The 24,484-nt window shown below is 30.0% G+C and overlaps 3 long non-coding RNA genes across 3 annotated transcripts in view; 1 reads left to right on the top strand and 2 right to left on the bottom strand.

Annotated features, from left to right (window-relative positions):
• Positions 1 to 3,039, bottom strand: part of LOC121117993 (uncharacterized) — an 11,025-nt gene extending 7,986 nt beyond the window's left edge. The window contains exon 1 of the long non-coding RNA XR_005864300.2: positions 3 to 3,039. This is a non-coding gene — a long non-coding RNA (uncharacterized lncRNA). The remainder of the gene's footprint in view (positions 1 to 2) is intronic.
• The window catches only part of LOC121117991 (uncharacterized), a 26,552-nt gene extending 2,068 nt beyond the window's left edge, over positions 1 to 24,484 (top strand). The window contains exons 2-4 of the long non-coding RNA XR_011780372.1: positions 3,249 to 8,396; positions 15,307 to 23,747; positions 23,818 to 24,484. This is a non-coding gene — a long non-coding RNA (uncharacterized lncRNA). The remainder of the gene's footprint in view (positions 1 to 3,248; positions 8,397 to 15,306; positions 23,748 to 23,817) is intronic.
• Positions 3,277 to 15,311, bottom strand: LOC139905523 (uncharacterized). The gene is made up of 2 exons (XR_011780373.1): positions 11,440 to 15,311; positions 3,277 to 7,871 (listed from the first exon to the last, which is right to left on the bottom strand). It is a non-coding gene; the product is annotated as an uncharacterized lncRNA (long non-coding RNA).

Raw genomic sequence — 24,484 nt, 5'->3', positions numbered from 1 at the left:
ACCTCAATAATCACAAACTATGTAGGAACTTCATACCGTGCTTTTGAATGTGGTCAGCTGTTCAACGATCTATCATCATCGTCATCATCACCTTCTATCCTCATGATCAACACTTCATTTTAGAAAAAAGAAGAATCCAAAGTATGCAAACAAGATGGCCGACTCTACTCGACCCCCATCAAGGAGCCGCATCCTGGATCGCGTCCTCATTGCAAATAACAAATACTCACTACATATATAACTCGTGTCTGTAATATACAACGCGAAAAAGGGAAGTTGAAGTTTTGTTTGACCTTAGATAATTTATATGTCAAAACAGTCCTTTTCCTTACCTTGACCCATAAATGCATCAGATATAGTATATATGTATATCAGGAATAACATCTCTGGAAGAGACGCAATCAGAGAACAACACAAAATGTACAGTGGACCATCAACAAGAGAACATTTATATTTTATACATTTGTTACCATACTTATTTGTACTAATTCACCCTTTGTATTTTATATTATAATATGTGTATACGTCTATTTATTCCATGTTTGTTTGGTAGCTAATCTAATTACCTACACAATGTACTTACATATATCGAAGCAAATTATTCACGCTCCACCTTAATTAAGCCCTTTGCAAAAATATATATTTATATGTTGTACACATGGTCTCAAAGCAATCAAACATGAAACCCTAATGATCAGTTACTGTTAGCCACACCATATCATGGTGGCCATTATCCTTTCTACCTCCTCAATGCGAAGTTTGGGGTAGAATACATCATATGTGATGTTCCCTCACTCGTTATAAAAATAATAAAAAGATGCTATATTAATACAAGAGCATTGAGGAGGTATATCCTATCTGGCTATGTATAAGGTTAGCTAGCTAGCAAGGGAGCTACATAGAGGGGGGCGGGTTCAATCCCTTGATAGATCTAAGATGAACTACTCTTCATAATTGATGCTAGATCCATCAAAATCCACGTAAATCTTGAAGCCTTTGTGTTGTTTATACCTTTCCATTTATTACATAATAACTACAAACGACACAAAATGAGTGATTGACCCATTTTATAATATATAAACAGCCAAAGACAGTGAATAATATGATGCTAAAGATCACCTGTCTCCTTATGATTCATCCCTTCTTCAAATTTACATTTTATTGCTTAACCCTTGGTCCCCGCCCTCAAAGTCCACTGTTTAACTCCTTCCATTAATAGGTATATTATTATCAGAACCCAAATAAACAGACTTGAAAAAAACTTTATCATCTGAATACACTGACTACAACTGTTCCTATACAAACAACAAAGAAATAATAAAATTGCCTGATGATGCAGGCAGCTGTTAATCTTTTATAACTATATACCTTAACTGGTCGTAATATCCTATGTGTACCTATATAATATATAACCCCTTACCTCTCCTGTGTTTCTAGATAACAGACTTTTTTCTATAATATTATTGAATCGGCGTTTTTTTTTTCTTTATAAATCACCACGAGTAAAAAAATATATATAACTTTTACTTAACAAATATTTATAAATCTTCAACTTGCATATATATATTTTACATTCCGCATCGCAGTTTTTGCTTTGCGTTTTGTTCGTCTTTAAAAGCGTTAACTTATTAGTAGCGATCAAATGAACTGATAGTTATTATTTTATCATTTTTACCATTCAAATATTAATTAATTTATTTATACAATCTGCAAATTACTTCTCCATTCTTGAATTGGGTTTTCTTTTCTTCTTTAAAAGCGTAAAGATTCTACTAACGTAAAGTAAATCTTTATCAAACAAATATTTATTTATTTATTCACAAAATCTGCGAATTACACTTATATATTACATATTTCTACAATTTTGTTGAATTTTTGTTTATTCATAACGATCAAATCAACTCAAGTAAAAAATGACTAATTTTTACCTATCAAATATTAATTAAATTATTTAAAAATCTTACTATTAATTCTATAATTTATATTTTTCTATACTGTTATTGAATTGGGTTTCTTTTCTTCTTCAAAAGTATAACGTTATTCCTAAGATTAAATCATATTAAAGTTAAAAAAAAATATATATATAATTTTTACCTACCAAATAGTTATTTATTTATTTATAAAATCCGCATGTTACTTTTATACAAATTCATATTTAAAATATTCTTATACATATTGTAAAACACTTTAATGACCATAATATGATCTGTTTAACTAAATATATCCTATTAATAACCCTAACGCCTTGATACAACACCTTTTCAGCACTGTTATTGAATTGGGGGTTTATCTTCAAACGTGTAAAGATATAATACATTTTTATATAGTATTTCTTTAATAATTTTTACCCATCAAATATTTATTTATAAAATCCCCGAATTACAATTAATATTATTTATAATTAAATATAATGTGCCGATATATCATACGTCTCTTGTTTATGGAAATCACTGTCTTATAATTTTTACCACTTAAATGTTGAATTACTTTTTTTTAAATTTGCAAATTATTTTATATTTTAAGAATTTATCCCCGCTATTATTGTTTTGGATTTGTTTTACTTTTCAAAGTGTATTTAGTCAAACTTAATTATTTCCTAACACCCTAATCAACCCAACGGCAATACAAAATACATTTAACGAATCATTATTAGTTATTGATATATGACTCTATAATATATATTATGATCAAATTAACGCAACCCATCCAAATTTACAAATAGCTGCCTTTGTGGGGTGATATAACTATATATATTTTTTGCAATAACGCATCGCAAATACTTCCACCATAATATTTATTATTTTTTTCCCCCATCCTACAAGCCATATGTATATAGCCCCATGTGAACAATATTATTCTCACTACGGGGTCTTCTTACATGTGGACACCATCATTTTTATATAATATTTCAGTTACTTAAATGTAAGTTTCTGGTCTTTTTAAGAAAGTTCTCAAGTTTCATAATTATTTTATAAAAAAATCTCATATCAAATTAACGCAAAACTGTTATATTTTGAATATAAATAAATATTCTTTTATATTTTTAAATATGTGGAAAAATTTCAATACTTTTATTTACTACAAACATACTCTAAAGCTCATTTGTTTTGACGTAATATTTAATCAATCCTAAGTTACTCACTATTGCATTAAAAATATATATTTGTTTTTTGAGGGGAGAGAAAAGTTAGGGGATTTATTTATGTGTATAAATATTTTTAAATAATAGTACAAATGTTTATTTTCAGTTTTGTAAATGCTCTGATCCCTCTGAACTGTTTGTTGCTTTTCGTATCAAATAGAAAATTAAATCGCTTTAGTATTCCGCAAAATTTCCACACTGGCAAATAAATAAAATACAAATTACAGGGCGAAGACATAGTCTGAATCTATTAAGTAATACGTAATATCTGGACCCTCAACACAAAAACAAGATATAAAGATTTTTCTCAAAATTGAGTGTGGAGTACATTTGTATTTTTCCACAAATTATCGTCAATTTCTATTAAGTAATTAGTCTGATTAAACCCTTTGGAGTCGCCGTAAATTACACTGAAAGTAGCTTAAATTAATCGTCACAATTAAATAATTAAAAGTTCATAGATTTGACTGGAAAGGTCAATTATAAGTATCTTAATTCATCTGAACTAAACCCAAAAATATTAAATACCTTAACTCATCCCGAAAATTTGAATATAAAGCCTATAATTGACTTAAATAGGTCCATGAAGTATTGGTATACAAATATATATAATAGGATTGACTCTATTTCCTGATTTTTGTTTAAAATTATTGCTGTTAAGGAGCAAACTATTTAATTAATATTCAAATAACTTCTGGATAATGAATCGTACTGCAATGACTTTGAATAAAATATAATTTTGACTTAAAATATATTATTTTTTTCCATTTATTATGAAAAAAACATTCTAAATTATTTATTAAAGATAAACTTATTTTTCTATATATTATATGGAAAAACAAACATTTACTAATACAAGTGTGAAGAACATGTTTTGTGTTTACACATTTGACTCCACTTCCCCCTCTCTTCAACTTCCTAACTCAAGAAATTATTTACTTATTTATATATTAGGACTTAAAAACATACGAAGTTTCAAAATGAATATAATTTTAGAGGAAAATAAAAAATAGTTGTGTAAAAACTCCAATAGATGGTGCTGTTCTTTATCAAAAAGGAAATAGCTATTCATTGGGTTAATTTTTTTCTCGTGTTGTTGTTTGAGTCTTTCCGTGGGCTTTCTCTTTTTTTTTTTTAACAGAGTATATTTATGAATCCCTTTTTTTTATAGTTCCCTGAATATACTTTTATTTTCCATTAATATGGAGAAAATAATTTTTAAAGGTTCTTGATGAATTTTTTTAATTTATCTAGTATGGATGTAAGCTATGGATCACCATATTCCCCACCACCACTCACTAGATAAAAATAGACGTCCATTGGCCGAAAAAAAGACATTGTTCAATTGATCACACTGGGAAGATCTGAATGTATTTGAAACATGTAAAATAATGGCGAAAAAGTAGTATCTTTAATATAACCCATGATTACAGAGCAAATTCGTACTATTTTGATTTCGGCGGTGGCAAGATATGGAGCGTTCGAGTTGTCTATCCCTAGGGGGATCGAATGTACTTGAGACTGGGCCTCTGATATCATTCATCAAACGCATCAATCCATTTTTGGTTTTTGCAGAGGATACTTTTTAGAAAGAACAAAAAAAAAACACGAACTATTTATTAGTTTAGGAGCAAATTTGCTAGGCCTTGTATGTAGGCCTTGATCTGGGAAGAAATTTTAATCTAAAATGTTTAATTATATTTTTGTAAATGCATCTTAACCAGAACATTTTAAATCATTCTAATTTTTATAAATTATTTGCTGTTTAAACAAAGGTTATAAAAAAAATTAGTATTTTGAACTAACACAATAAATTTTGTAGAGAATTATCCAAATAATTCTATTTAATTTAGTCTAAAATTGCGTTGAATGTATAATTTACAGTCTGGAATAATGCATTCAAGTGTAATCATAACTGCTCTGTACATCTGATCACAATAGGAGTTAATTAAATATATTTTGCTTTTATATAAACTTATTCATTATTATTTTATTTAAAAAAAAAAGTGGATTGTTAATATTATTATAAAAATGTAATACTAAGGAAATAAGACAATCAATATATATTTTAACTTTTTTTAAATTTAAATCAATCAATTTTTATTACTTTACTACCTTACAATTTACGTAGAGTCTAATCTGGATCAAAACAATTTTTGATCAAAAAAAAATTGGGATTACATCCACTATTCAAAAACCAATTTATTTACTTTATAAAGAACAAAATATTATATTCAAATAAGATAAACTTTTTGAAAGTTACAAAAGTTTTAAGGGAATCCTTATTTTTTTTAATGTGGTCTAATTTATGACAGAGGTTGGGCGATTATAAAACTATGAAGTACTTAATTCAGACTCGTGGTACTCCAACCATTAAGAAATATTATAGACACAACTGTTTGTTTGGTGCTCTAAGTGATCACCTAGTTTGCTGTGTTTGAGACATTTACATTAAAAGTTCTTCTTGATAAAAATTTACACTTTTAGTTGCGATATATTCGCGCTAAACACTTCACAAACTTGAAAATAACTTTCATTTTTTTATAAGTAAATATGTAATTATTTTTTTTTTTTTTGTTTACATTTGATAAACAATGCCATTGTATAATAATCACGTAAACCCGTTGATAAATGAATGCAAATTTGAAGTTGATATTTAAGAGTTTCAGGAAAATATTTTTTGAAAAAAAAAAAAAAATTGAAAAACTGTTTGTTCAAATATGTACGAAAATCCCGCAACTAACCAATAAATAATCATTTAAAAAAAATACAGTGATCTTGAAAATTCAATTCTGCATCTATGCCATGAAAGCATTCAGCTCCAAGCCTTACGGTGCCGGTATAAATATTTTAAGAAACTATATTAGCATTTTAGATACAATTAAGCTTTACTCTACAATATTTTAATGAATAGTTGTTTGCTTTTTATCACTCTATTGTAGCGTTATATAATATGTTTCCATTATTCAAAAATCTTTGGTTCATGAGAAAAAATCATTTAAAAATATAAGGGTCGTCATAGCTATTCGCTAAAAATTTTACTTTTTGTAAGATTTGGAGAAATGAATTTGATCCAGGTTAATATCAAGGATTAAATGGAACAGTTAAAGAATGTTTATGGTTTGTTCTATAGGATAACTTATTAATATTTTATAATTGAGCTTTATAAGTTCCTTTTTGTAAAACCTAAATTTAACTTTTTATAAATAACTTTGTAATCTGTGATTACTCTATTAATCGAAGGGGGGAACAAATTAAAAAAATAATCATTTTGAAATTATACCCGTAACTATAAATTTTTATTACGTAATACTTATAATAAACAAATATTGCAAATATGGATCTCATAATATCACAATTCGGCATGATGTATAAATAGAAAAATTATAATTTTTTTGCCAAAAACAAAGCAAAATAACTGATTTTATCGTCTAAATATTTTTTTTGTAAATTGGATTATGAAATCAGTAATAATCACACTACGATAAGTACTGTTTTTGTACGAATTTGACTGTTTCTTACTTGTATAAAATAAAAATAGTTGCACAATTTTGACCTAAAATATTGAAAACAAAGTGTTTAAAAAATTAATAAACCGCCATTAAGCTTTTTCAGAGCAATTGAAATCCTTTTTTAGTTCTATTTAATTTTTCTATTGTTTCATTTCCTACAAATTATTGCTCCAAAGGCCCCATTTTATTGTCAATCACTATAAATATTTGTGTATGTTATACTATGGAAATCGAGTGTCAAATTTGTATTTTTGCAGAATTTGAAATTACATAATTTTACAAACATAACCATTTTCTTCACTTTTTAAAATATATCAATTTAAAATAATAGGTGTGTTGATATTTGTCGGAGTTCCTATAACAAATGTATTTATTTTATATGTATAATACGGCGTTGACTCACTTACACTGTATTTTTTGTCAGCTGTCGATTCTTGGGCCTCCCTTGATCAGTGTTCTGAACGTTGATTGGTTGAATTAAAATTACTTCTTTATTAAGGTGCTGTGAACAATTTCCAAAAGTTGTTGAAAAACAATCCTATTTTTGGGGAGTGTTGAACTTGAGTTTTGTTTATTTAAATTACTTAGAACGTAAAAATAATACACCACCCTAAATGACAATATTATTTAATAAAAAAATATAGGTAAATGTTTCTGACAAAGAAGACACTTTGAAAATTCTTCTCAAAATACGCCATATTTTTTTAAAAACACAAGCTAATGACTGTAATACCAACGTAGGTATAATATATATTTTTAAGTTTGCTTATGCACTATTACCGAGTGGTACATTCAAAACAGAAGACTTTGAATTTTAAACTTGAACACGATATAATTGATTAATTAACAATAGAATTTAAACAAAATGAATACTATAAATGTTTGTCTGAGCTCTCATAATCAATAATGTAGCCGTCCTAGCGACAAAGATGGTTTCCAGGTGGCGGCAGAAGGTCTAGAATACACTACAGATGTATTCCACCCAAAAGGTGTTGTCAAGGGAATTGGAATCGGGGCCAAAAGTGTAAAAAAAGGAGATTGTCCCTGGCTGTTTTCTTTTACTCCTCCAGGTCCAGTTTATCTTTTTTTGAGAGAGTCTTTCTTCCACTCGAACATTTCGGACTTACTGACGACGTAGACAGTGGTCTTGGAGACGCCCAACTACTTGGAGTGAAGAATGAAAATTCATCGTTATCGTTAAAGTGTACTTTTCTCCACTTGTATGTAAAATAAATAATTGTTTATGCTTTAATACATTTGAATTAATTTTTTATCCCTCAAATTCATTCATTATTGAACTAGTAAGTACTTAGATTTCAATGGACCACCCGGTACTAACAACTGATTTCGAGCTGTTTTTCTGTTTCTTTTTAATAGAAAGGTTACGAAAAACAATAAGAGAAACGACTTGATAAATATTTAAATAATATCTAGCTGCATTGTACATAAAATTAAAAGAGGTCTGAAACAAAAGATAATTGTGTGTTTGTCATTGTTCTATTATTTTTGTCTATTCAGAAAAAAAAAAATATATATATATATACATTCAAGGTTGAACCTTTGGACTTTGAATCAATGTTATCTTTCGTGTGTACTTTGACAACTTTGTTCAATTAACAAAAATGTTGATGCATTTGCAGTTTTAGAAATATATTTGTAGTTATTTATTGTTTGTTTTTTTCAATTATATTCAAAACTCGTATGTGCTCATAAAAGACGGAGTTTGTCCCGGAGTTATAATTGTAAGTAGTTATTGGAATCAGAGTAGAATTTGAGATTGTAAATTTGCCAGATGAACAGGCAAATTTTTCTTTAATAATATAGAAAATACCCCTCAACAAATCCTCTGTGTGACTTTACGTTTTTCAAGATCTACTCATTACTTAAATGCTAAATGAAAGCGGATTTTGTTTTATGTGAAGAAATAAAACTTGCAAATTTTCTTCTAAAAATTGAGTGTCCTACAGATCTTTAATCTCCAAAAGGGCTAAAACGATTTCATAAAATAAGATAATTGTAGTGATTGGTTTGAATAGGAAATGGTTCATTAGTTGGCGGTAACGTCTTCCATGCAAACAATTTGTAGGCATATAGGGAGCTTTATGCAAGTACCAAATGTATCGAAACAAATTTATATACCGCTATTAATCACTTTAATAACTATTAGACTCATAACAATTAATATTCATCTGGATTGATTCATTGATTTTTTTACTCCAAAGCCATAATTATTTTGTTTATATATTTGAATTTCTTGTGTATATTATTTGCATTGGCTATGAAAATCATAAATAAATTAGGATTTTTATTTGCGTTATTGTTAAAAAATTGATCTTACAGAGTTTGTCAAGTGATGGATCTTTTGTTTATCGAATGGTTTTAGGGAGATCTTTGAGCGATGAGAAAGATTTCGTTATGTTCTTGTCGTATTTTCACTTGGAATTTAGTGTAAAAATGATAAACTCCCTAATCCTTTTAATTCGTATTCAATGGTAGCCGGCATTTTGGGGGGGCAGTTGGCTACATGGGGACAGCCAAACAAGCCACTTTTTCCAAAAACTCCCTGACCGGACTTTATGGGGACTATATATATGGGGCAGTTTTCGCAACAAGTGTTTCCTAAGTGGAGAATAACCTAAATATCGGACAGATTATGATTCTAAATATGGAGATAATGTGAATTAATAATGTATTCAATAAATTAATATATAAAATCCCAATTATTGTAATTTTTATTAAGTAAATACATAATAATTATGAGCCGAGACAAAAGATATTTCTCAAATCTGTTAGTCAGGATCACATCACGCTAATATTACTAAGAGTTCGAACTAGTTGAGGTACTTCTATTATCTCCATATAGTCCAAAACTGGACGTCATATATTGAGGCAACGAATATATAGATACAAAACTGTCCCCATAAATTGCGGAAACCGTATTCAATGTATACGTTCTCTCCTTTTCCGTTAGTAGAGTAGTTATTTTTTTGCTGCATTTTCAAATGATTAACCTTGTTTTTTGGAAAAAATCCAGTCATTAGTGAAAAAATAAACTTGCCCACCAGAGCCCAGGAATCTATTCTGACCAGAATGAAATATATCTTTAGGTGCGTAACCCAGAATTCTGAACAACTTTTATTTATGTCTTAGGGTTGTATCTCTCTCTGTTTTTGAAATAAATATCCTATCGTATGCGTTTTTATCAGCGGACGGACATATATAAATACTCTCCAAACGTTTATTTGGCGAATAATGAGCTCTGTGCAATCAGAAGAGAGCGTCATGTCAGCTGTTTTATTCTCCAGCCTTTTCTTTCTCTAAGATACCGTTCTATCTCATACCTACATTCCTGAAAGATCCAAAATGTATTCATCTTTTCTATGCTAATTATATAGACATTTATCATGTTTTGTACATGGGCCTCCTTTTTTGTAGATGCACATGATTTTTACTCTAGTATAAAGTCTTTATCCCAAGTAAATCGTCAATATTTAATATCTACACGGCTTTTCAAACAAAGATTTATATGAAGGTAGCTAAAATATATTATGAAATAATTAAGTGGGATTTATCAACTAATATGTTTTTTGGGATTTTTTCCTTTGGTGTAAAACCAATATAAATCCCGGGAAATCAGGGCTTTTTTTAATTATTTTTTAAAATAAAAATTAAATATTAAAATTTTATATTTGAATATCCCAATGATTGTTAACCGATTAACGCTCATCGTGATCATATGAAACCAGTAATTATCCATACACTTAAAAAGATATTAGATTAAATTAATTATCTTTTTTTTAAATATGAAGTACTATCATATTTTATATTCTTCAAAGAGTATCTGTAATAAATTTCAACTGTTTATACTAATATCTTACGTAGTTGATGTTGTAGATTTTCCTCTAATTCAATTTCTTTTTTCAAAACTTCTGACTTTAGGTTAAGTTATTCACAAATTTTGGCCTAATTAACTGAAATCCCTTTGAAAAACTCCTGTATTGCGGTAAAATAATTTGTAAAATGTATTGTTCAATTCAAAACAATACAAAATATGTTTAAAATATATTTTGATCTTTCACAGGATTTCTATTTTTTCTCTCTTAATTACATTCATATTATAGAAATGAAAAAGTTTCATCAACTTTCTTTAACAAAATTTACTTTGCACTAAGGGGTTTCTATGCAATAAAAAAGGCATAAATACCTATAATATATGAAATAAATCCATTTGCAGGGGCGTTCACAAGATTATATATTTTCTTTTTATGGGAGGAAACTTGGTTTTTGGATTTTTTTCTCAAAAAAAAAACCAAAAATAACAATATTTTGGGAAAAAAATGGAAAAATTTAATTTTTCTTAAAAAAAAATTTCTAATATTAAATATTTCAAAAATCCACAACTATTCACAAAAAAATTTTGAAATTTAAATTTCAAATATAATTTTTTTTTTTTTCAAATATTTAATTTTTTAGAAAAAAATTTCAAAAACCCATAACTATTTATAAAAAAATTAACTTTTTCAGAAAAAAATTTGAAAAATTAAATTTCAAATATTGAATTTTTGAAGGAAAATGTCCAAAAAATCAATAACTATTCTGAAAAAAAGTTCAAAAGTGCTTAGCTGTTTTCAAAAATAATAAATTTCTAAAATTATTTTTCAAATATTAATTTTTTTGAATAAAAATTTCAAGCATCCATATCTATTCAATAGTGATTAAATTTTTTGGAGAAAAATTTGAAAAAAATAATTTAATATTAAATTTTCTTGTAGGAATAAAAAATACCTTCATTTGGAGGGGCTACAGCCCCTCAAGCCTCCCTCTGCAGACGCCCCTGATTTGTCTCTGATTTTACAGTCCCGTTTGATGTTTATTCATCCCACACATAATATATATAATACTATTCTAAGCGGAGAATCAATATGATGGGAGGGGATCTGTCATAAATGGTATATATAGAATAGAGATCAATTGGAAATACAATTCAATTCATTCCATTGGTTGTTACTCCCTCTTACACCAATTTCTTTTTATTTTCCTTTGACGTGTGATTGCCAATACATTTGTTGTATTGGTTATATATAAATATATATTTAGAGCACATCCATTGCTGTACAACTGATGCTCCTTTTAGCCCCAACCCCCAACGGTTTTTGCTTGGCAGGAGGGGGGGATGAATCATCATTATAATAATAATATGATTTAACAAAGATTTAATTTAATTTTTGTATCCATTTGAGCGGTAGAATTAGCATAAAGAAAGAAAAATTAGCTATGCGCTTTTTCCCATGGTCGCCATCTCTAGGCTCATTATTTTCTGCTTTGCATTATGCTCATTTCATTATGAGTGAGAACTCCTCACCGTACCAGGATGGATTTATGATTATTAATCTATGTATACATTTATCCATATTTCATTATGAAAATGCAAATTTTATTATGAAAAAATAAATGGTAATCATAAAAGAATCATATTAATATCAACAGGTCTTTTCATAAAATGGAGGGGAGGGGGAGGGGTGACCCCCTTCATCAGGACACCAACTACTACCACCTGGTTTTTGTTATCATGCATGCATAAATATCTCTTTTTATTTAAGACTCATCACCGCTCAGGACTTCTTCCCCTTTAGTGTGGGAATCTTTTTCGTTTTTACTTTCATAGTTTAATCACCCCCTTGTGAAGATTTATGCTTAAAGTAGTCAGTAGTTGAATGCACATTGTTCGTCATTAGCATATGCATGAAGTATAACTATGTACATAGTTACACTCTATCCACGTTTTGAAGGGAGAATGATGACAAATGTAAGGTACCCTCATAGCATTCCACCCAACGGTTTCTGTTGTTCTTTTCAAGTGCTTACTACATATTATGTATGTATGTATATAGGGACAAGCCTTACCTTATACTCAGGTTTCTCGTTTCCCGGCAAATGATTTTCTAAATACCTTTATTTAGAGAGAAAATAATTTATAAAAAATTGGAGTGAAGATGCATTTACAAAAATATCATTCAACATTATAGGCTCAAATTTCTTCACCAGATTAAGGCCTTCAATCATAAAATATTCATATATCTAAATTAAAAACCTCAGCATCTAAAATCAATAAAATACAAACATAAAATATCAATAGCAAATTTGCTTTTACACCAACAACTAGATCGTTGCTCTTTCTAAAAAGTTTGAGTATTTACTGCAAAGTCTGAAAATGTATTGATGCGTTTCATGAGTTATATCTAATGATATCAGAGGCCCAGTTCCAAGTACCCTCGATCCCCTTAGGTATCTTCAACTGGTACGCTCCATATCTTGCCACTATCGAAATTAAAATAGCACGAATATCCTCGTTAACCTACAGTTATATTCTTAGCTAGAATTTTTGCATTACAGGACGATGGAGTCTTTAAGGGAATTCCTGGCGGAGTGAATATATCTGTTGACTCGTTACTCAAGGTAGCTACAGACAAAATAATCTATTGGATTCATGTCAGGGGGGCAAGAAAGCAAAATATTATTGGACACCCAGTCATAGCAGTGATCCTACGTTTGTCTAATAATCAAGAGATCTCTACCAGAGCCTTTCTCAACTCCGCAACCTTTCCAATGTCCATCCTTCTCATTTTTTAGACCTTGGCATTTCTAATATAAAAATCCTTGTTCACTAAAATCATCACAACAGCGTCGTTCTGCCTCTTAAAACTAAGTAAAAAATTATATGTATATTTTGACGCAAAAAAACATTGCACAATTTTGTCGTCATATATTTTAGAAAATTTGGAAATCTGAAGCCGGAATTCGTGTTACAATCCCCCCCCACCTTAATTCTCATTTTATCATTATCACTAATAGAGCAGATTATTTTAAAGAGCCTATATCTCCTATTTTTGGACAAAAGATGAAAGAGCTATCTTTTGGTGGAGCTGGGATTTGTATAATTGTGAAATACAAAGCCCGACCCGCTCAACTAAAACTCAACTAGGCATCCATATATAATTATAATAATTAAATGAAGCATATATATTGTAAAATTATGAAATGCAGGATTTCCCAGGAATTTTTGCGAATGTGCAAACCCCAAGAAAACCCAGAAAAACGAGATCCTGTGAGAGAAATACTATTATGAATATACTTATAATATGTAATATATGTACATATAGATCAATTTCCCAATAGAACTTGTTATCCCTACTTGTACCAAATAGTCCCACGTGCCCCCTCCGCCCCTATTGATAGCCCCCAATATCTACTATATTCTATTACATATATTATACAATACAAATATTTAATCCATTGTAACCAATTGAATTAGGAATGAAAATAATATTGTATTATGTCAAAAGGCTGTCACTTACTATCAATAATAAACCTATTGAAACCACCGCTCGCGACCACCAATATATTATTATGTAGGGGGGCGGCATTGAAAGGATTATTATATATCAAGTACGTACTCTGAAATAAAGTTGTAAATAATTTGATATATTTAATATTTATAGATTATATGTTGGTAATATTATTTATGGTATTTATCAACCTATCTTTTTACAAAACAAACAGCTTTGTTTACATTGGGTGGGCTCTTGCATTATCATTGTTTATAAGTAGTTTTTAAAGGTGATGAATAAAGTCCTTACACTACAAAATCCAAGTTGAATCTCAAGTCTTTGCACATAATTCCATACAAGTCCATGAATATTTACATCGAATTCTCAAATGTTATTCGACTGTATTTCAAGTTCAAATATCTTACTCAAATTGAGACTTTCTCTTATAAAAGATACTATAAATAGTAGGTTTATTTATATCCGGTGAAAAATTGAAATGTTTCTATGAAAATTTTCATGGAGGGAACTTATTTTAAGAATTTACAAATGTACTTTGTTATAAAATGGCCTCAAATTCAATGAAGTCCCTAGGTCAAGTCAAGTCACGTATTTTCGATTGTGAGATCAAGTCGAGTTCAAGTCCCCACCTATAGTGGTTTGTTTACTTATCTGTTTATTACTACAACTTAGAACATTTGCGCCATCTTACGGATATTGTTGATATTGTCAAAATGCCATCATAGTCTCTAGATCAGGTCATAGTCTCTTCATTTTAGAAAAAGAGGGATAGAAAGGACCACAATTAGTTGACCGTTGGTCTACGTCGTCAATCTCTCCAAATGTTGAACTGTTCCTTGGTTAATAGTATATATATGAACAACTTAACAAAAGATACTTATAGTAAAGTACATCAATGCTCAGAATACTAATCATGGGAAAGAGTTACAGAAACAAATCAACCGCCGATAACAATATACAAATACTATCTTTGGAGGACATAGTGATAATTGTTCCTTTATGCTCGATCAAATTAAAGATGTTATTTATTCTAAAAAATGAAAAAATCGATCATTCTAAATTTTCAAGTTTTGTAGGATGATAATAGTATAATTTCAATTTAATGACCTTTTACCTTTTTTTTAAAGGGAAGTATAATATTTGATGACTTTTTATTTAGAAAAATGCATTTATTAATTATTTTCAAATATGTTTTGTATTCAAAATATTAGACTCCATATTCTTAAACAGAATCAAATAATTTTAGAATGCTCAGTATTCGAATAAACTTTGTTTAAAATCTCTAATCATAATCCCTCTTTTTCAGTCATTTCTACTGTCTAAAGTGAAAATTGTTTCAAAAAGTTATTCAATTTTCTTCGTCTTCAAAGACATCAGGATTACAATTATGAATATTTATTATCAAATACTTCATTATTTGGCATTTGAATTTGAAGCAAGTCAAATTGTTGTGCCTATTCCTCACTTTATACCGAGGACCCGACCACTCCCAGTTCCTTATATACAGGCTTGTTGATTGGAGTGGAAGTGGAAAGATACTTGGCTGATGGCTCCGAATATCTGGAAATGATCTTGGCCTACCGGAGGATCAAAAAGGTACAATGTCTTGCTTCCTAGAAATACCAGCAGCGAGTGTTTCTTCCCTAAAACCAAGCTGTTCCTGGGGAGGACTAGACAGATGCTAAGACGCAACAAATTTGAGAAGCAACTCTTGTTAATGTCAAATACAGAGGTAGAAGAGAAATAATTCATGTAGATATTTTATTATTCGCCGACAGACTATATTTTAGTTTTTTTCTACATATATTTTATTTTTTGATTATATTAAAAATATTGTAAATAAATACATTAGAAAAAGTTGTATAAATCGTTTATTTAAGTTAAAAAGGTATATATATATGTTTCAAGAAATGGTATATTTGAATATGATCGGATTGATGATAGCAAATGGCCTTGACCGTTATATCGCTATATCGCAGTGAATTTTGTATCCCATTTTTTCCCCCTAATCGCTCACAAGCCGGCTTATATATGATAAAATCCATACCTCGTAACGTCATAGGTGGTGTTTTACCCTTTTTTTTATTTAGTCAATTAAAGATCGAATAAATTATATCATTAAGTCAAGTATTATATGTTCGTATTGTATTTCAATACACTGAAAACAGGAATATTTTTTGCAAGATATGTGCAATACTCGTACAAGTAACACAGATCAGATTCATCGTACTTGTTTTAATAAATCCTCACCATATTTGAAGGAAAAATTCATGGAGTGTTATAACATAGCACCAGTTATCTCTGTGATTGTATCTATATAACAAAATAAATGAATTGATAAGCGTCTTTTTTCTAGCCTCCACCCTTCTAAAGATGTTATTCATATCATCTGATACATAGTTCCCCCCCCCTGTTTCTTGAACAGAAGATCAAAACTTTTTTAATAAAGATGCATGTTAGAAGGGGTATAAAGTATGTACACATCACAGAATATTAAATTTAGAAAGAGATATTCAAAAACTAATCGGACTACAGCTTCAACTTTCTAAAGTCATTTAATCTCTCAGAAATGATCTAGAGCGCTTCTTCCTCATTAAATTAAGGATTCCACAAAGAAAGAAAAATCACATCAATTGCATTTATTCTCCCTACGCGAAATTCTTTGATGCACTTAATAAAATGTTCATTAATAAGCAATTAATGAGTAATTAGAAGAGGGGGAGACATTAAAAAGTTATGGAAACATAACATAATTACATATTTTTATTATTGATGCCGTGTTGGTCCCAAAACCGTCAGTCCTACGCATAGACGTAGGAAATTATAGCGTTTTATGTGTGCGTAAATTTGTCATAATATTTGGGACTTTTTTTAATTACATTTTTAATGACTTTTTTTATTGAGGGCATTTCTATGATGACCATTGAAAACAATTAAAAGCTAGAATGATCAAACACAAATCTCAGCCTATAGTAATGATCCCTAAATTATTTATTTTTTATATAAGAAGCCTCTTTAGTAAAGGTACTTTAAGACACCAATTGGAGCACTGTACCTAAATATGTTTGAATGTTATGCTCAATTATGTATTTTTAACGTTTTGTGCTTTGTAACTTAACATTGACCTTCATCTCACGAAAAAAATTGCCCTCTAACTGTGACCATATATAATCTTGGGTCCAGGTTTGAGGAAAATCGATAGGTAGCTTTTGCCGTAACCTGAGTTACTAACAAATAGTGTTGTATCGGTCCTTATTAAGGACCGAAGACCACGGTCCAGTCCGGTCCAATTCAGTCCAATCCCACTTGTTGGTCCTTAAAGAAGGTAAAATCGATCCCTTGTGACGTCAATGAGGGTGTTTATCCTCCTTTTAATTATTCTGTTATATAATAAAATAAATTATATAACTACGTAACAATATAATATGTTCGTATTATAATTTTAAAAAAATCATATTTTTGCAAGTTATGTGCAATAATCTTAATACATATTTCACATGTCTCATTGAAAAATTCCAAGGACCGACAGTTAAGGACTGGCCCCACGGACAAATGGTCTTAAGGACCCCTTTCTAAGACGGTCCTAAGGACCAATACGACCGGTCCTAAGAATGTACTGGACTGAATAAAGAAGGACCTACACAACACTAGACTCACAAACAAACAAAGGCAAAATATTGTAAGCAGAGTTAATGATGACGTTATTTTTTTTTTTTTAGAAAGTGTAACTGTTTTTTTAAATTCTTTCTATGTTCCTTTAATTGTTCAGATGGAGGTTGCACTAATTAAGTATAAGTAAACATGAAAGTATTACAATTACTACATCTGACCTCGGAATCTTTTTTGAAGTCCATATACATTATGCTTATTTTCTTCTTTAAGAGCAAAGACATCATTTTTTTCTTTTTTCCTCGAAATTGCAGTAGAAATTAAAATTAAATCATCGCAAACCTTTTTAATTTAAGGAAATCACTTCTCTATGCGAAGATACGTGAGTTATATTTTATGGGAGTAAGAGGATAATTATTCCTACAATTACTAACCCGAGTCCATTTGCAGAATAAAGGATGAAACTGGAAGAGATCACGTCTCATTCTGTAAGAGTTAAGACTCATTACTTTCTGCCTTTCGGGGTACTTTCCGAGTACTTTCAAGATCTTACAAGTTGGTAATTGTCCAAATAACTCGACAAAGCTGAGGTCCCCTCCTACGTAGTATCTTTTATGGTATCACACAACCTTCCATCCGAAAAGAAACAGAATATGTACAGAGTCAGTTCCTAGCTAGCCAATTCTGCCCGACAATGGAAATAATTATTCAATCATTGTCGGGAATTGTTAACAGATTAAGAATAGCTAGTTCTAAATCAATCAATCAGCGTTCAGAAACTGTGTTGGGAAGTAACGCCCTGCTCTTACTAATAGCTAATTGAAGAATTTATGAATTATGAAAAGGTGGCCATGATTTAATTTCAACTTTCTGCTGTCATGGTCTCTAATTACGAAATAAAAAGAGAAAATATGAGGTAGGCGTAAAATTGTTGACAGTGCAATGCCATACTTGGTTTGTTTAAATTTTTGCAAAAAAATCAAAAATTAAATTTCCAACATTAAATTTTGCAGAATTTTTTTCTAAAATTCACATTTATTAATAAAAAAATTTCAAAAATTACATTTTAAATATAAAAATTAAAAAAGAAATTAAATATAAATTTTTTTGGAGAAACATTTCAAATATCAATTGGTACTAAAAGAAAATTAAATTTTTTGGAAAAAAAATTCAAAAGTTACTTTCAAGTATAAAAGTTTCTGAAAAAAAAATACAGATATTAAATTTTTGGAGAAAAATTTCGAATATCCATAGGTGTTAACAGAAAATTAAATTTTTTGCAAAAAAGTTTTAAAAGTTTACTTTCAAATATAAAAATTTTTGTAAAAAAATTTCAAAAATTTACTTTTAAATATAAAAATTTATGAAAAAAGAATCCAAATATTTATTTTTTGAAGAAAAACTTGAAATATCTTTAGGTATCAACAGAAAATTAAATTTTTTTGCAAAAAAAATTCAAAAATTTACTTTCAAACTTAAAAAAAAACTCCATAAAAATATTAATTTTTATTGAGAAAAATTTCAAAATATCCATAGGTCTTTACAGAAAATTAAATGTTTTGGAAAAAAATTATAATTTTTTTCCTAATATTTTAAAAATTAAGTTATCTAGTAAAAAGCAAAAATTACATACTTGGGGGGGTACTGTGGAGCCCCCTCTTCGTAGCATTGAGCATAAGTATTAATTAATGAGTTACGAGGCTTCATATGATTGTATAAATACACAGCCCTTCGTTTTATGTACATAATATATTATTTTTTTTCGTGTTGTTGCCTGTTGAACACATGACCATCATTATCATATCTAAGTAGGGTATTGCCTATTTAGATCTATAGAAGGTTAAGGATTGAGTCTACTACATGCATACAACAGACCCATGCCTTGTTTCTTTTTCTTCTTTTTTCAGCTTCTTCTTCATTTTTATAATCATCAACATGAAGTGGGGGGAGGGGGGAGGGTTGAGCCTTCGTCGTCTAACAGCTGTTTTATTCCTTTTTTCTTAATACGACTATATATTATTGTATGTATGTATTTTAATTTCAAAAGTCTCGAATAACCGAAAAAAAATAAGAGTTTCAAATTTATGATATTGAATGAACTTTTTATTATTTTATTTTCATCTCATCGTTTTATTATCCTTATTTCAATTAAATTCAACGAGTAGAAATGAAATACAAAGACCACATCGGATGTACGTACTTATATATATTTAAACTATACTTACTAGGTACATCAGAGAGGCATCATTATTGTCTTGTCTCTATTTTTAGTTTGAATTGTTGGCCTGCTACAACAACATTTGTATAGCATATGTAATCATTAATTATATTATTTTCGGTTTTCATTTTATGATGTGTATTGTGTATGTATGTATGTATGTAGTACCTAATATTAATAGATGAAAGAAGGATACAGAAACGTAGTAGCACAGCATAGGGAATAAAAGATGAGTCAGACGTTGAAATAATAAGAAAAGAAAAAATGATTAAACTTTATTTCTAAATCCAGGAAAAAGTTGTTTTTTGTTATATTAATAACAAAATCATTATAGTCAGACAGACAAGTAAAGAGACGCATCACGTGCATCATACTACAATACTCCATTGTCGGGTTGTATCAGTCCTTAATAGATATGGGACTTGAATTCGAATTAAAACTTTAAGTATATTTAAAAGAGTTGTAGGGCTCTTATTCCCTATTTCACTCTCTGAGCCATCTACCCCTAGCATTTTTACCGCAGATTATTTTTCAAAAAATTACTTGGTGATCTATGGGACCACATTTTCTTTCAATACCATCAAGTAGTCGGCTGGAGGTATCCGGCATCCAACAAGAAACCCCATTGGATGCATTTTTTCTCCAGTTAATGCCACAACACCTTAAATCATCACAGAGGCCGTATGTCTGGTCTTGCTGATGCTGTTGTCCGCCTTGCCAACGCATACCACAAGATAACTTGTTAAAGACGGTTCAATGGTAAAGGTCGTTTCATCAGAGAAAAAAATAACCCGGTTACTGTTTTGTTTCTGATCATTCTTTTTGACGTTGGGCCTCTCAATTCTACTAAGCAACCTTCTTCCAGCCTTTCGGATGGCTTTGCCCATAGTAGACCGATGTACCTTCTCCTAATTGACGTACTCTGACATCTTCATCGTTGGGTTGAACTTAAAGGACTCCTTGATGTCTTCAGGCTTCACTTTGGTGCGTCTTTGACTCTGTGGTTGTCCTTAAAATTATCCCCATCAGCCTAACGATTTTGGACCCGACAGACTATGGCCTTGCTGACGTTTAAGACCTTGATGATGTCCGAGATTGTCTTTTCAGCGCGGATTAAATTGCCTATGATGGCTCTTCTTGCCTCCATTGTGACAGATACATCATTTTTGTTTAGAACATGTATATAGATCAAAGGCTTAGAATCTAAGCTATTCTAAAATAATCGGAACTTTGAGATTTAATCAACAACACTTATTCAAAACTGTATTTTTAGAAGGTCTCATTACTTTTTCCACATCCGGTTTATATTTGATGTTTAGAGGGTATCATTAAGCTGATAAGGGAGTCTACAGTGTGTATATAAAAATCTTCTATAGATCTCTCAATATTTCATTCGGGGAAAACAAGAGAAATGGTCAGAAATCAATTAATAATTCCGTCACATTTTTCTGACTGTTGAACTATTTACTATTTAATAGTGAAGAATAGAGATATTTACCACTTCAGAGGACTTTAGTAATAAAGCCAAGACTAATAGACAAATCAACAGCTGAAAAAAGAAGAAGATACAATTGCACTATATATATATGTATACATATATCTTAGAGTAAGCAATTCTTTATATCCTTGCCAGAGGAGAAATAGTCGAGAATCGATTCAAAATAGAAATGAAATAAAAATCAATTTAAAGACAAGAATCAATATTATTATGTATCAATTTCGAAATATTAATACCTCCTCTCTCTCCCCCACCTCCCGTAAAACCGAAACTGATCGGGCCATGGGTCCTCTTTCAAAATATGGTCACCCTAATATGTATGTTTACCTAATAATAATAAATCTTTTATAAAATTGACGAATGGTCGATCCATAAAATCTGACTAATTACTCCTGATAACAGAGAGTGGCAATTTTCAAAGTACATAAATATGTTATTTATTTGGTATAAGAACAAAAAAAAAAATTACAAATGCTTTTTCGCCCACTCACAATGGCCCATGATGCAATTATTACTTTTCTTATTTATGGCACTTATTTTTTTATTCTTAAATTTAGGTTTTTATTTATACACATTTTGAGATCATTGACACTCCATGATGCACAAAATCACAGAAGGAAACAAAAAAAAGTTCATTCTTGTCTAAGGCAGTGGCGTAGCTATGTATAAACTAATATTTAAACTATGGGTTCAGGGGAAATATCAGGATATCGTTAGGTAATAATAAAATTAAAGTAGTTCTTTACATGTTTTCTGACGAAATAATAGGCTATAGGCTAGTCCCACTTATTTATTTTCAATGATCGTGTTCTTCTTTTTTATCATTATTACTATTTTTTCTAGCCCGCGGGTGCAGTTTTTTTAATTCTGTAACCGGACCCAACTCGAATCAGAAAAATAATTAATTAGTAAGTGATGAATAAGCTAATTTTCTGTTTATTAAATATATAATTTGTTAAAAGAAACTTACATTATGAAATAATTAAATGTAGGATTTCCAAGGAAAATAAATATTTCCTATAGGTGTAAAACCCTGAGAAATCTCGGGAAAATGTGATCCCAGGAGAGGAATCCAGGTAGTTACATATTATTAGGCAGGTAAGGGATCAGAAAAAAAATGCCATCAGAAATTCACTGCGATATAGCTATACCAGGCCGTGCAAAATTATTTACCGATGATGTAAATATACTTTTTCAGAGGTTTTGTGGCAACCAATCTGAATGTTTTGTATTGTTACTGTTAAAATAAACAAAAATCCTTCCTGTGAGAGCGTAACAACTTCCACACGTGAGACCATGTCCAATCAGGAAACAAAGAGGATCGAAATTGCAGCCCTCCTCCGAGCGGGAGTGCCTCATAACAACATTAAGGAACAGGTTGAGGCCTCGTTGAAGACAATTTACAACGTTTCCAAGCGCTTGGAGGCTGGGGGTGATCTCAAGCATTCCCCTGGGGCTAATAAATACTTCACATAAACCATTATCTTCTACATCTTTATTTGACATTAACCTTTGCTGCTTCTCAAAGTTGTCGTCTCTCGGCCTCTGTCTAGTCCTCCTTAGGATCTGTTTGTCCTTGAAGAACAAATACTCGATGTTGACACTAATGGAAAGTATTTCCGTACCTTCAGATTTATCAGCCAGGTATCTTTCCACTTCCTTTTTGGCTGTATCCTTCTTTTTGGGACGTTTGGCGAAGAAATGACTCTCTTTCTGCACATCTTGAGACAGCTGGCTGGATGGCTGACCTTCAAATATGGTGGTCTCCTCAAGAAGGAACTGTTTTACTTTTCCTTGAGTCTCCTCAGTAAGAAAGTCTACATTGAATTGAAGGATACCCAAGACTTAAATGTGTCAAGACCGAGGAGACGAGGCCACAACCATAAAAAAGAAGTATCAAGAGCAGTCTCAATTCAAAGACCCCTCTCAAGAACTACATCACTATGACATGATATAATTAACTTTGTACAAATGGATTGGATCACAATTTTTCGGTTGGAATATAGCTATATAAAAATCAGGACCGATTGCAATACTGTGATCAGCGATATAATATCGCCATATCGCAGTTGATCGCCGATCAGAAAAGCTCTGATCAACAGGCCTGCATATTATTATGTAAATGTCCCCACTTAGTTGTTCAGTTGGCTACGCCACTGGTCTAAGGTATGGACACATAGGTAGACGAGACTCCTTGTTCCTGTTTCTATCCTAGTTTTATCTAATTTTCTTAGAAAACAAAGAAAAAAAATAAAAGTTATGAAGGTTTGTTTTTGTAAAGTCATGCTCTTTAAAGAACGTCAGCTTCAAATATATTTTTGAACAATTTCCTTTGTTCACTCTATATATCTTTTTTTTCTTTTTAGTTTTTTTTAAGCCCAGGAAAAGGTATTTAAAAAACTTATCACAACTATTATCGAAGGTAACGCTTTAATTTCTTAAAAATAAAAAAAATATTGTTTTTATCTAAATAATATCCATTTTTTTTTCAGAAATACTGAAGCGCAGTTCAAATATAATTTATGAAAACTATTTTGAAAAATACAGTTAAACCATGTTTTAAGTGGTGAGGAAAAGAAACTCTAAGTGCAGATGACCTCTTAAACCAAGTTTGGTACTTTGAAACAGTAGAAAATAATGAATAACATTATAATTATTTTTAAAAAAATACATATTTATACAATTTTCCTGCATTTTTAAAACAAAAAATGGGTATCAATTCTTTTTTCATAGGAAAATGTTAGCAACACAAGGATATGATACAGAATAATGTTCCTTTTATGTTTAAATGTTTGACCATGATTTTTTTTCTACAAAAATCCCATCCCTATTAATTTATTCATTCACTGATAGAGATACATTACTGAACTCATCAAGAGAGGGTCCTAAAGTCTACAACTGCTTCCTCCTTCTGTGTTTTGTACTCAACAGTCTATGTAAGTTTAAAAAGGTGACCGTTAAAAGCTGTTTCATCTTTGAACTTATGTAATTATTTATATGACCGCTGGTCGAGGATTGCAGGAACACGTATTCTATGTTTTGAAAATGATCTGTGGGAACTGGATATGGTTGCTTAGTAAGGTGACATATACTGTATATTTATAATTTTTATATCATATCATTTATAATATTTACAGCTTTTAATAAATTATTTTTTTT

Source organism: Lepeophtheirus salmonis, chromosome 5 (assembly GCF_016086655.4).
Source record: "Lepeophtheirus salmonis chromosome 5, UVic_Lsal_1.4, whole genome shotgun sequence".
NCBI classification, from domain to species: Eukaryota; Metazoa; Arthropoda; class Copepoda; order Siphonostomatoida; family Caligidae; genus Lepeophtheirus; species Lepeophtheirus salmonis.
This window is presented reverse-complemented; position numbering and strand designations above follow the sequence as displayed.